We start from the raw sequence: 13,101 nt of genomic DNA on the forward strand, positions 1-13,101 counted from the left end.
GTAAATGCAATTCATCCAAGACTATAAACCCTAGTTCTAGCATACAAGTAATCATATTAACATAAGAATGGGTTTAAGTTATTTCCTTGATTGTTATGTAGCAATAACAATCCCAAATCCTCCTTGTATTGACTTTAGAAAGCTTAGAGTCACAAATGTCACTCCTCTAATGGTTCACAAACACCAAGAGTAATAGGATGAAGAGGAGAAGGGAAGGAGGCTGCCCAAAACGTGTGGAAACCCTAGACAACAAGTTCACCACGTTTTTGGGGCATAAGGGTTCTTTAAATAGTGAGGCTATTAGGGTTATCTACCAAGGAAACCCTCATTTGGATGCTTAGGCCCTAAGCAACCCATGGGCTCCTTCCTTAAAGGTCTAGGACGATTTCTAATGGGTTTCCCCATAGAATTCGTCCACCCCTTTAATATGGAGTCCATTAGCTCAATATTCAACTATCATACAATTGACAGTTCTAGTCCCTTAAGTTTAATTAATGTCTTTTAGTCACAAAACTAATTACCAATTAATTATTGACTAATATTAATTAAACAATATGATTTCTCCTTTAATATATTATTCTCATAATATATTAATAAATCATATTTAATCCTTTCTCTCCATAATTCATCCTATCAAGTTGCTTTGGTGAAGGCAACCCAAAAGGACCATGCAGCATCGGGTCAAGTACATACCAAAATAGTTATGGACTTAGACACTCATCCAACAGTCTCCCACTTGAATAAGTCTAATAACTATTATGCGTATGACTTCAGATCCTGATCTGCACTCGTAGCTTTCCAAAGCCGCTGTCAACTCTGATCTTATCAGATATGCGTGTCCTTAAGATAAGGGATCATATATTCCTCCATTCTAGATATCGTATAGACTGAGACATGGATCTAAATCATTCTCTCTATCTATGTGCTCTTTCCCGAATTCAGATTTATGACGACTGACAACAGACTACAATTTGAACACATCAAATTAGTCCCGGCTTGGCCAAGCACTTAGGTGCCATCACTAAATCATCGAGGGGCCCACAGATATCGCTTTTATCCTACTTTGGATAAAAGGAACGGATAAACTTTGACTCAATGCTCACTTGCACTCACTCACCAAATCACACACAACAATATGTTTTATAACACCAAGTTACTGGTGCGTTTACATATTATCAATGTGCAACCAATTCGCAAGATACAACTCACACATCTCGGTTTCATGAATATAAGATGTTATCGTCTCACTAATCACTCGTGATACTATCCATGAAGTGATCCAAGTTAGCATGGGTTTAATCCAATGCTCAAATCATATTCATAAGCACTCATGAATGTTGTAGCAAACATTTGCTTATGTCTAATGTTCTTTAGACAATCCACACACCAATTCACGACAGTCTTCATTCATATCTACTTCCAACATATGAACGACTGTGGCCCGTTCGAATAATTTGACTGTTCTCAACCAATTAAATTATTAAGGAAGTCAAAACATGCAAAGTGAAACATAAGAATAATACTAATCCCATATGGCCTCAAACCTTTGAGTATAAATAAAACACCTTTTATTTATCACCATATCGATTACTCATTATTTGTTGTTTCGGGTAATCAACTTATTACTTGAATTACAACACTTGTCCCATGCTCTTAGCATGCAAACAATGTTTACCTATGGTTCTTACTTTGTGAAATAGATCAAATGAACACATTTCCAATCATACTCATTTCACAGCTCCTAACCCTTTCCACAAGTTAAAAAATATCAAATTCTTGCCACTTATAGAATATGCTAGATTCTAACATTTTATGCAATGATCCTTTCGTAATGTCACTGCACTAAAGTCACAATGACTATTGCCAATGAAATTACAAATTCCTCTATCAGAGATTGTTACAAGACAATTCCTTAGATATGATGTCTCTCACTAAAAGTACATTCCTTTGAACATCCTTTTGCATAAAAGTTTCTAATCTAGACATTGATTCTTAATATCCAACTCCCAATATGGAAACGTTTCCATATTTTTCCATATGACAACTCATTCTTAATAGAATCTTTTCTATTCATAATAACGTCGATATGGTCCATCCAATACTATACTTCCAACTACTCACAAGCGACCAATCCTCGACGAACTTTGGATTGTCCTTTGATAGTTGTCTAATTGTCTTAGTCAAACCCGATTCTTGTCCTTTTCCCTCTCAATGCGCTAGACATTTGGAAAATTTTAGAATGGTCAAATATTATAGCATTTGCCATCGATCCTAAACCTGAAGCGTATTGAACACGATGCATAATGTCTTACATAAAGATCTGATACTTTATCAATCTTCTGCCATAATATTTTATGTGCTACTTTCTCACAATTCGAATTATGAAGAGGAATGCCGTAATCATAATTGAAATTTTAAGAACACACTATGTTTCATTGACTAAATTTATTAACATTCCATAACCTAAGCCTTAAGATTTTAAATGAAGCATAATATTCTCTCCCTTAATTATAGCAAAACAACTTTACAACCATTGCGACTTTGTAAAGTATAACTCTTGTTTTCTATTATTAATATTGCTAACTTGCAATACTTGCCTTAATAATCATGCAATCATAGCATTTATGCTCCCACTATCACGATGATTATTATAAACATAACACTTATGCTCCTACTAGCTTTGACATGTAATTAGAAACAACTTAACTTTCAGAAAAACAATGCCTATTGAATTTCTTTAAGTTCATATTTCTAATACCCAATGCTTTGATAATCTTTTATCAATGCATCTTAAACTTATACACCTTTGCCTTAGATTGGTCATATGTGTGTCTTAAACAATTCAGAATAATTGCCAAATCTCATAATTCGAATCATGGAAAGGGATACCGTAACCATAATCGAATTCGAGAATACAATTTTTTTACAATTACTATCTTCTTAAAATCTTTCTTAGTGAAAGCATTTCCTCACAGTCATTTTCATGAAGGAGGGAATCTTATGACACTTAGATTTTAATGGTGTATGTGTTCCTATCCATGTGAATTTGTCAAAACCAAAGTTTACGACAAATTCAAACTCATATGGACCGAACTTTCTTAATCTTGATTTCTTGCCTTATGGTAACACAGCTGCCCACCATGTCTTCCAAGTAGTTAAGCAGCTCACCCTTTCCTATCAATGTACTTTCAATTGATCAAGGTCCTTGCCTTTTATGCATTCAAATGATAACTCATAGGGATCACATGCATAATTAACTCAATTGGAATGGCACAGAAACAAGGTAATGTCAACACGATAGGTTGTAAACCTCTACTCATGTGCTAGTGATGATCGATAATGTTTATTCTTGATTTGTTCTTGAAACCTTTCAAGACCATTAAGACTCCCACTAACTCCTTGACATATAAGAGTCTCTTGTCAATAAACATTTCTTGACAAACAAATATTCAAGAGTTAGTGTAACCTTTATCAAGACAAAACATTTCATAAAATTGGTCCTAGTTGGTCTTTGTCTTATCCAAGACATCATAACTTTCCAATTGCAAATGTGTGAGAATAGGAAAGCCTTTTTCCAAATTCTACATTTGATGAATGTTATAAACCTATCTAAGACTTGTCACTTAATGTCACAATCTTAACTCGAAGACTTGTTTTGGAATGAAGTATGATTGACTTCTTGATTTAACCATTTCTTTAATTCTTGATTCCTCTTCTTATACATACACTTGTACTAAGATTTATTTAGAGGATCAATTGAGATATGGTTCTTAATCATTAAGTCATATCATAAAGCATAAAAGGTACTCTCCCTTCTTCTTAGAATAGAGAAACTTTTATCTTTCTGCCTACTTGATTCTTCTTATTCGTTCTACTATTGATTTAAACCTTTTTCAATCAATTCAGAATTACACTTAATCTTATAAGCATAATCATATTTACTAATCCTTTAGTAAATCATGACGAATATCTTTGTTACCCTTGTGGTGGACTTGATCAACACACAACTTTGTGTACTCGATCTCCTAGTCCTTCACTTGACACTTTGTCAACGAATTAGTCTGATTTCCAAATATGAAATTTCTCATTCATCATGCAACCAAGTTGCATGATTCCAAGTTTCTGTCCAATTGAGACGTGGGCGATAAGAAACTCTCCCTATTTGGTAAATTCTTGACATTTCCACTATTAACATAATTAAGAATCTTATCCATTCGTTGTAGAAATATGCAAACATCAATTTTCATAATGATTTCATTGCAAGGAAATAAATAAATAAATAAATAAGTCATATAAAAAATTTATTTTATTCACAAAAGCAGCGGAAAACATTTGTCCTTACAATGCAAAATCAACTGAAAACTATGTAGTAAAAAAAAATTCCTAACAACTCTATCATAACTTTCTAAGCTCAAAATCTAATCTTCAAATACATGCGATCGAGATCCATTTCTTCGTGATTAGATTCATCTTGCTCTTTCATCAAGCTTCCTCTCTTTTCACTGATCCTGTAAAACATTCAAATGCAATCTTATCACATCATGTATTAAGAATCAAAGAATAGGAACTTAATGGAATTAGATAGTGGATTTTACCTGAAGCACAACCATACTTTTTGACTCTCCCATCTTCTGGACTCTTCAGGCTCATAGGGCAGACTTGTATCCAACGACCTTTCTCTTGGCAGCAAAAGCAGGTCGGTTCTCCTAGAACGTCCTCGGAAGCATGGTTGGTTGACTTTTCCAACAAATATGCTCCATTGCTTTGCCAAATCATTTCTGATTCAGCAGCAATGAGCATGTAAGTTAGGTCAATGAGGTTTGCGTCATGATCCATCATATAATACTTTCTTTTGAACTCATTATATGATTTAGGGAGTGACTGTAGAACCCAACCTATAGCCAACTCATCAGGGAATGACACACCCAACATAAATCAACCTATCGATGTGTGATTTCATTCCTAGAATGTGGGCACACACGGGTTTACCATCTTCATGTTTCATTTCCAATAGGGCTTTAGTGACATTGAACCTTTCAATTCTTCGATCTTGTGGGTTAGGGAGAATAATTGGAGGAGGAGGAGGAGGAAGTGAAGCATGATCTCTTGTTCCTCGATCGAATCGTGGAATATCATCTTCGTGTGGAATGCTTGTTCCACGGAATTTAGGAAGACCATAGTTGTCGAACTTTGACATCTACAAAACGGGAGAAAAATAAATTCAAGTTAGTTGATTGATTGAGTCCTTAATAAATCACCCAAATGAGATATTAAGGCTAGGACCCAACACAATACGCTACAACCTAGAAAAGGGATGTCGTAATCTAGTTGCAGAATATTTGAAGATAAGTGAAGGACGATTCACTAATTTCCACCATGAAAAACGAAAAAGAAATTTAGTTCTTAAATCTATGAAAACTCCTAGATCCTTTGAGATTCATTGAACATTTCAACGGCATGTTTAAATCTCGATATGCCCCTCTAGTTTGTGACTGGGATGCCGAGGATCACAAAGCGGGTGTGACTAACCATGCAAATTTACATGGTGCCCCCAGATGTTACAGTCACCTATTCGATGTGCCGGTAAACCACACACGCTCCACTGAACTATGACAAACATTGAGTCACCCTTTGCTACCTTTGCTTAGAACCATTTAGTGTGCCGGTAAACCACACACGCTCCACTAACGTCTCCGCAAGGGCACAAAGTGTAATTTCATGGAATTGCATCAATTCACTTTTTGCCTAAAGTAACTAAGATTGGGAATTTTGTAAAGCATTTAGTTACTTATGTACTTCATTATACTTATAATGGAAGGTTTTGTCCTATCCTACCCGTTCGGCTAACGACCCTCCACTTAGTCAAGAGTGCGGTGGGTAAGAGTGGATACCCATTCAATCACCATTTTATAGGCAATTTCCTTAAACACCCTTTATAGATCAGCTTCGTGAATGAGGCCTACTAACTATAAGACTGACTTTTACTCATACATATATATAATGTTAGACTTTTAAATGTTATATATAGTATAAGGTGTATTTTACACTTTTAAAATACTAGGTGGTCAAATTTAACAATTATACTTTTAATTCAATTGTAAACCAAAACTTGTATGGATTTATTAAACCTCTTTTAATTATACACTTTAATTAATTAACAAAACCATAAGGGTGTGATATGAACTTTTCAAAACATCACTAGGGTTTTAGAATTTAACATTCCTAAATTAAACTTTTAATCAACTTTTAAATTCCAAAACTTGAGGGCAAGTTTTGAAACATTTCAAAACATTAGGGTTTAGAATTTAAACATACATCAAAATTAAACTTTTAATTAAAATTTAAATTCCAAAACTTGAGGGCAAGTTTTGAAACCTTTTTCAAAACATTAGGGTTTCAACTATTTAAATTTCAAAACAAAACTTTTAAGTTCAAATTTAAACTATAAAACTTAAAAGGGAAAATTGAAACTTTTCATACAAGATAATTCAAATCTAAATTACAAATAATCAAACTTTATCTAATAAAACAAGTGATTATCTAAATTTTGATAATTATCTTCTATTTAGGTAAGGATAATCACAAAATATTGATAAAATTCGGATTTTATAACAAAAATATGTTTATGGTAATTAACCAAAGCTAAAACAGGAAGAAAATCGCGAATATTAGCTGTCAGACGATTTGACTCGTCGAGTGTGGACCTAGACTCGTCGAGTACAACTGACTTGGCGAGTGCACCAAGTGACTCAGCGAGTCAAACACTCAGAATCAATAATTTTCGATTTTCAGTGCTGATTTCGATCAAATATGCATCAATACAATAGAAACCAATCTTGGCTCTGATACCACTGATGAGTTTTAGCCATAAGAACATCCTATGTGCTCATACAAACCCTAATGCTTGGATCTAGGTTTCTCTATTGTACATGCAATTCATCCAAGACTATAAACCTTAGTTCTAGCGTACAAGTAATCATATTAACATAAGAATGGGTTTAAGTTATTACCTTGATTGTTATGTAGCAATAACAATCCCAAATCCTCCTTGTATTGACTTTAGAAAGCTTAGAGTCACAAATGTCACTCTTCTAATGGTTCACAAACACCAAGAGCAATAGGATGAAGAAGAGAAGGGAAGGAGGCTGCCCAAAACGTGTGGAAACCCTAGACAACAAGTTCACCATGTTTTTGGGGCATAAGGGTTCTTTAAATAGTGAGGCTATTAGGGTTATCTAACAAGGAAACCCTAATTTGGATGCTTAGGCCCTAAGCAACCCATGGGCTCCTTACTTAAAGGCCTAGGACGATTTCTAATGGGTTTTCCCATAGAATTCGTCCACCCCTTTAATATGGAGTCCATTAGCTCAATATTCAACTATCATACAATTGACAGTTCTATTCCCTTAAGTTTAATTAATGTCTTTTAGTCACAAAACTAATTACCAATTAATTATTGACTAATATTAATTAAACAATATCATTTCTCCTTTAATATATTATTCTCATAATATATTAATAACTCATATTTAATCCTTTCTCTCCATAATTCATCCTATCAAGTTGCTTTGGTGAAGGCAACCCAAAAGGACCATGCACCATCGGGTCAAGTACATACCAAAATAGTTATGGACTTAGACACTAATCCAACAGTTTAGTACGTAAGCTTAGATGGGGCTGTAATATATATTCCCTTTTCCATATATATATAATTATCTCCTTGAATAAAGATTGTATTCGTCATTTTCAATTTATTGATTCACTCATATATATATATATATATATATATATATATATATATATATATATATATATATATATATATATATATATATATATATATATATATATATATATATATATATATATATATATATATGAGTGAGTGAATCAATAAATTGAAAATGACGAATACAATCTTTATTCAAGGAGATAATTGTTCTTTTACAATGTATATCTTATAACTTGCTTACAAAAAAAGAAAAAAACAATCCTCATTAACATGCTCATGAACTTCTAAATTCCTTTGTCTAAATATTTCTTTATGCATTAAATCATTAAGATTTTAATCAGATCAATGTCTCCATAAACCAATTCAATGTGAGATTTCATCTTTAAATTCTAACGTTTTTAGTGTATCTTAAATCCGATGGTACCTTTTTTTGTTAATTTGAATTATTTAAAATGGATTTCTTGTAATTTATTCTAATTAGTTGCATTGTTAGTGTGTATATATATATATATATATATATATATATATATATATATATATATATATATATATATATATATATATATATATATATATATATATATATATATATATATATATATATATATATATATATATATATATATATATATATATATAGAGAGAGAGAGAGAGAGAGAGAGAGAGAGAGAGAGGTTCAATTGACAAAAAAAAGGTTAAGAATGGGGTAACCATTCTCAACGAATCATTTAATGAGCTTAAAAAAATATAAAAACACGATGACAAACTTTTAAATAATTCAAATACATTACTTTTAAATAATCCAAAAAAATTAAACCGTTAGGAAACTTGAGTAATTTCATCGTACATCAAATCTCGATGGAAAAACCATCATTTTCTTCTTCGAACACATCATCGTTTCGTCATAACACAAAAACCATTTGGATTCAATTACAGAAAACATTCTCAACATCGCGAAGAACAAATCGAAGAAAAATGTCTTCTGGCGAAAACCTAAACGAAACCATTTCCTCACTGTTGACTCTAAATGATAATCATCGGCGTTTTTTTCTTCGATTTTTAACGATTTATATATATATATATATATATATATATATATATATATATATATATATATATATAGAGAGAGAGAGAGAGAGAGAGAGAGAGAGAGAGGTTCAATTGACAAAAAAAAAGGTTAACAATAGGGGAACCATTCTCAACGAATCATTTAATGAGATTAAAAAAATATAAAAACACGGTGACAAACTTGTAAATAATCCAAATACATTAATGAGTGATGAAAAACTTGTAAATAATCCAAAAACATTAAACCGTTAGGGAACTTGAGTAATTTCATCGTACATCAAATCTCGACGGCAAAACCATCATTTCCTTCTTCGAACACATCATCGTTTCGCCATAACACAAAAACCATTTGGATTCAATCATAGAAAACATTCTCAACATCGCGAAGAACAAATCAAAGAAAAATGTCTTCTGGCGAAAACCTAAACGAAACCATTTCCTCACTGTTGAGTATGAATGATAATCATCGGCGTTTTTTTCTTCGATTTTTAACGATTTGTAATGTTTTCTAAGCTTATCACTTGATTACTTGAAATTTTTCGTAATCATGTTTCATTATTAGTCGATTTGGAACTAAAAATTTTGTATTCACACTGTTCATTCTTCCAACTAGGTTGTTTACTTCAAATTTTGTGATCCACGTTTATTCTCGTAATCCTTCTTCATTATTACTTGATTTACTTGAAAGTTTTGTAATAATCATCCATTATTAGCTGATATATAAATGATTTTACATCTTCTCTTCATTTATCATACTTATTCACAACTTTTATGTTAAAATATAAATGTTACTTCACATTTCGCTTATGTTGTCCTACTATTAACTACTTACCCATACAGAAACCACACCAAAAGTGAAGCATACACATAAACAAAAAACAAAAACCAATGAAAAAGGTAAATAAAATAGGTATTGCATTTAGATCTGATTAACTTTATTCATAAGTGATTACCAACATTTACATGAGATTTTACATAAAAATACAACAAAAAATGAAGATACTAAAGATAATTTTGTTTTGATATGTTTTGTTTACTTCTGAACAAAAACCAAACTAAGTTATATATGTTATATTCACATATGAATAGAACATAATTATTTGTCATATATACATTATTCAAATACGAATACAACAAAAATGACTTATATATGTTCTATTCACAAAATAATATAGCATACATATTCATATGTGAATAAAAAATATGAATATATATATATATATATATATATATATATATATATATATATATATATATATATGTGTGTGTGTGTGTGTGTGTGTGTGTTTTATTCAAATATTCATTTATGAATATCAAATTTCATTTATCTTCTACTCACTAATGAATGAAGGTAAGAAGAGTAATATTTCTGATAAAGACCCACCAACAATGAGAGAAATATGATCAATGCAGAAAAATCAAAAAGGTATTAAATTTATATCATATCTTGTATATCCCTACTATAATTTATGAATAACTTGTATATCACTGCTATAATTTTCTTCTATTAACATATGAATACTTCAATCTGGATATGTTTTATATTTAAAAAAACTATTGAATTAATGTATTCATATATATATATATATATATATATATATATATATATATATATATATATATATATATATATATATATATATATATGGCTTAGCTTTGTTTGTATTCAAAAGCTAATCATATGTTATCATACCCCAAAACCAAGAACGACGGAAACGTTCTGGGGCGGAGGACGTCATGTAATGTATCACAACAATGTAAAGTAGTAAACAAGAAACAACATCATCCATTGCATTAATAATATAATTTTAATTATGAGTGTGTTCTTTCATAGTATAAGACAACATAATGAATAATCAAAATAGAAGAGGAGTCTTGACTGCTCCGTCTTCACAAAACTTGGTCGTCGTAGCTGTCTATTTGTGACCTGAGAATACAAGTTATTTTGAAAGCGAGTATCAGCCAAAAACCTGGTGAATTCATAAGTATTAATGTGTCTTTGATTTGTAAAACTGTGAAGTAAAGACTTGTAAACATTTGGAGAAACGTTTGTATAAGTATGAAAATGTTTGTAAGTAGTCGAATAACGTTTGAAAACCCTAGAAAATCCCTATGATTTCTACTAGTATAAAAAGTAGTCTTCTACCAAGACTTGACTGTTTTGAAAGTAGCCTTCTACCAAGACCCGACTGTTTTGAAAGTAACAAAGATGGTTTTTCCCTAGAATGACTACTATTAACAATATATAGTCTACCTCATCGTTTATGTGTACATATCACAAAATAAAAGTAATAGGGAAAATATAATCATTTAAGTATTATCCTTTGGTAATATGATAAACACGACATAGTAAATGCCGAATAGTATTAACCGTAGACATCCGTAGATGTACATTTACCTCTGTTGCTAACAACCGGGTTTAGGAATAGTTAGTCCCTTAAGTATACATGTACTGGTATCAACCGTAGACATCTGTAGATGTGCATTTACCTCTGTAGCTAACAGAGGTTTTAGGAATGGTTAGTCCCCTAAAGTATCCTTTGGTACTAGGATATTTAGTCCAATCTATCTCATTGATTATGTGAATGTATCACAAAATAAAGATAAGAAGGAGAATTATATATAATAGTATCTACACATATAATATGTAATAGTATCTCATCATATATTATCTATGTAATAGTATCCATGTAAAAGTATCCATGTAAGGGTATCCATGTAAGGGTATTTCTGTAAACGTATCTATGTAAACGTATTCATGTAACATGTAATGTACTAGCATAGACTCATGAATGAACTGACTCTTGTGTGATTCCTTGTACTTGGAATGGTAACTAGTACCTCCTAACTATACCTATAATAGTTACTAATAATGTTCGTGTATAACCGAAAGTATGCCTTTGCTACCCAAAGGTACTGAACTGATTGAGGAAACTTTTATATCTATATATGTATACATGGTATATGACTAATATTTAGACGACATTCGGACGACTAACCGATACCCTAAAGCCACATCCCAACGAGGAAAAGGAAATAAAGTGAACTAGCCTTCCTAAGTCCTTTAAACATTACTTATATAAATATACATATATGGGCATGCTAAGAAACGATGACTTGATGTCAGTTTGTAAAACGATTTGAAAGTATTTTGTTTGATAAGACAGTTTAAGTATAAGGAAAACCTTTGTTTGAAAACACATTTGTAACAGAGTTTGAAAGGAAACTTACAGTTTGTAAGACAGTTTGATAAAGAGTTTTAAACATATAAAAACGTTTGAGAAAGTCATTTGAAGAAATCTGTTTGGTAAAACAGTTAACGTGGAGTAAATCCATTTGCAGGCTAGTTATTAATCACATGTGATTGATATAATAACTAAACATGATTCAACTTGTATTCCCCCCAATAAAGCATTTATAAACATTTTAAAACATTTAAAAGGTTAATTAAGGGGTATGAACTCACCTGCAACGAGTGGATCGGATGGAAGTATCGGACAAGTGCTTGGCGTCAAGTGAATACTTAGACACACACAATGAGCCTAATAACATATGAAGACATATATATATATATATATATATATATATATATATATATATATATATATATATATATATATATAAACAATTAGTGATTATAACACTAATTAAACATGTATAAACATCCTAATGTGAGGAAAACACTTTGGTAAAAGTGTTAGGAGGCTATCGGGTTGCAACAAAGGAGTGCAAGGCCTCATACGGGAGTTTATGGTCCAATGACCATGTTTGTTGGAGTTTACGGCCCAGGGGAGCTTACTCCTGGCCTTAAACTCTCAATTGGTCACCAAAAGGGGCTTAAATGTCTAAGGGCTTAAGTGGTTAAGTGCTCCAAAGCTTTAAACAAGTGTTTGGGTGGGTTTAAGGTCCTAAAATGACCCTAACTTTAGTTTACGGTCTAGGAACCACTTCCGCATGAGTTTACAGCCGTAAAATCATGGTAAGAAGTACCATTTAGTGAATTGAGGTCCTTAGATCAATGGTGTAAGGTTCTAGGCTACTATCCAAGGCTTAAAAAGGTGTTTAGGGCATTAAAACACACTTTGGGGGAGTTTACGGTTTTGGGAGATTCCCAAACCGTAAACCCATATTCAAGGGGGTTTTATGGTGCTTTTCATGTGCTAAAACCATCCAGGAAGGGTTCCATACTAGTTTCTAAGCATAAGGAAAGAGTTGGGAGCACTTTGGCACCCAAATTAGGGTTTACGGGCCAAGAAGATCTTGGGCCGTAAACTCCTTTTTCTTGTGATTCTTGAGTGATT

The sequence above is a fragment of the Lactuca sativa genome, chromosome 5 (genome assembly GCF_002870075.4).
Source record: "Lactuca sativa cultivar Salinas chromosome 5, Lsat_Salinas_v11, whole genome shotgun sequence".
NCBI classification, from domain to species: Eukaryota; Viridiplantae; Streptophyta; class Magnoliopsida; order Asterales; family Asteraceae; genus Lactuca; species Lactuca sativa.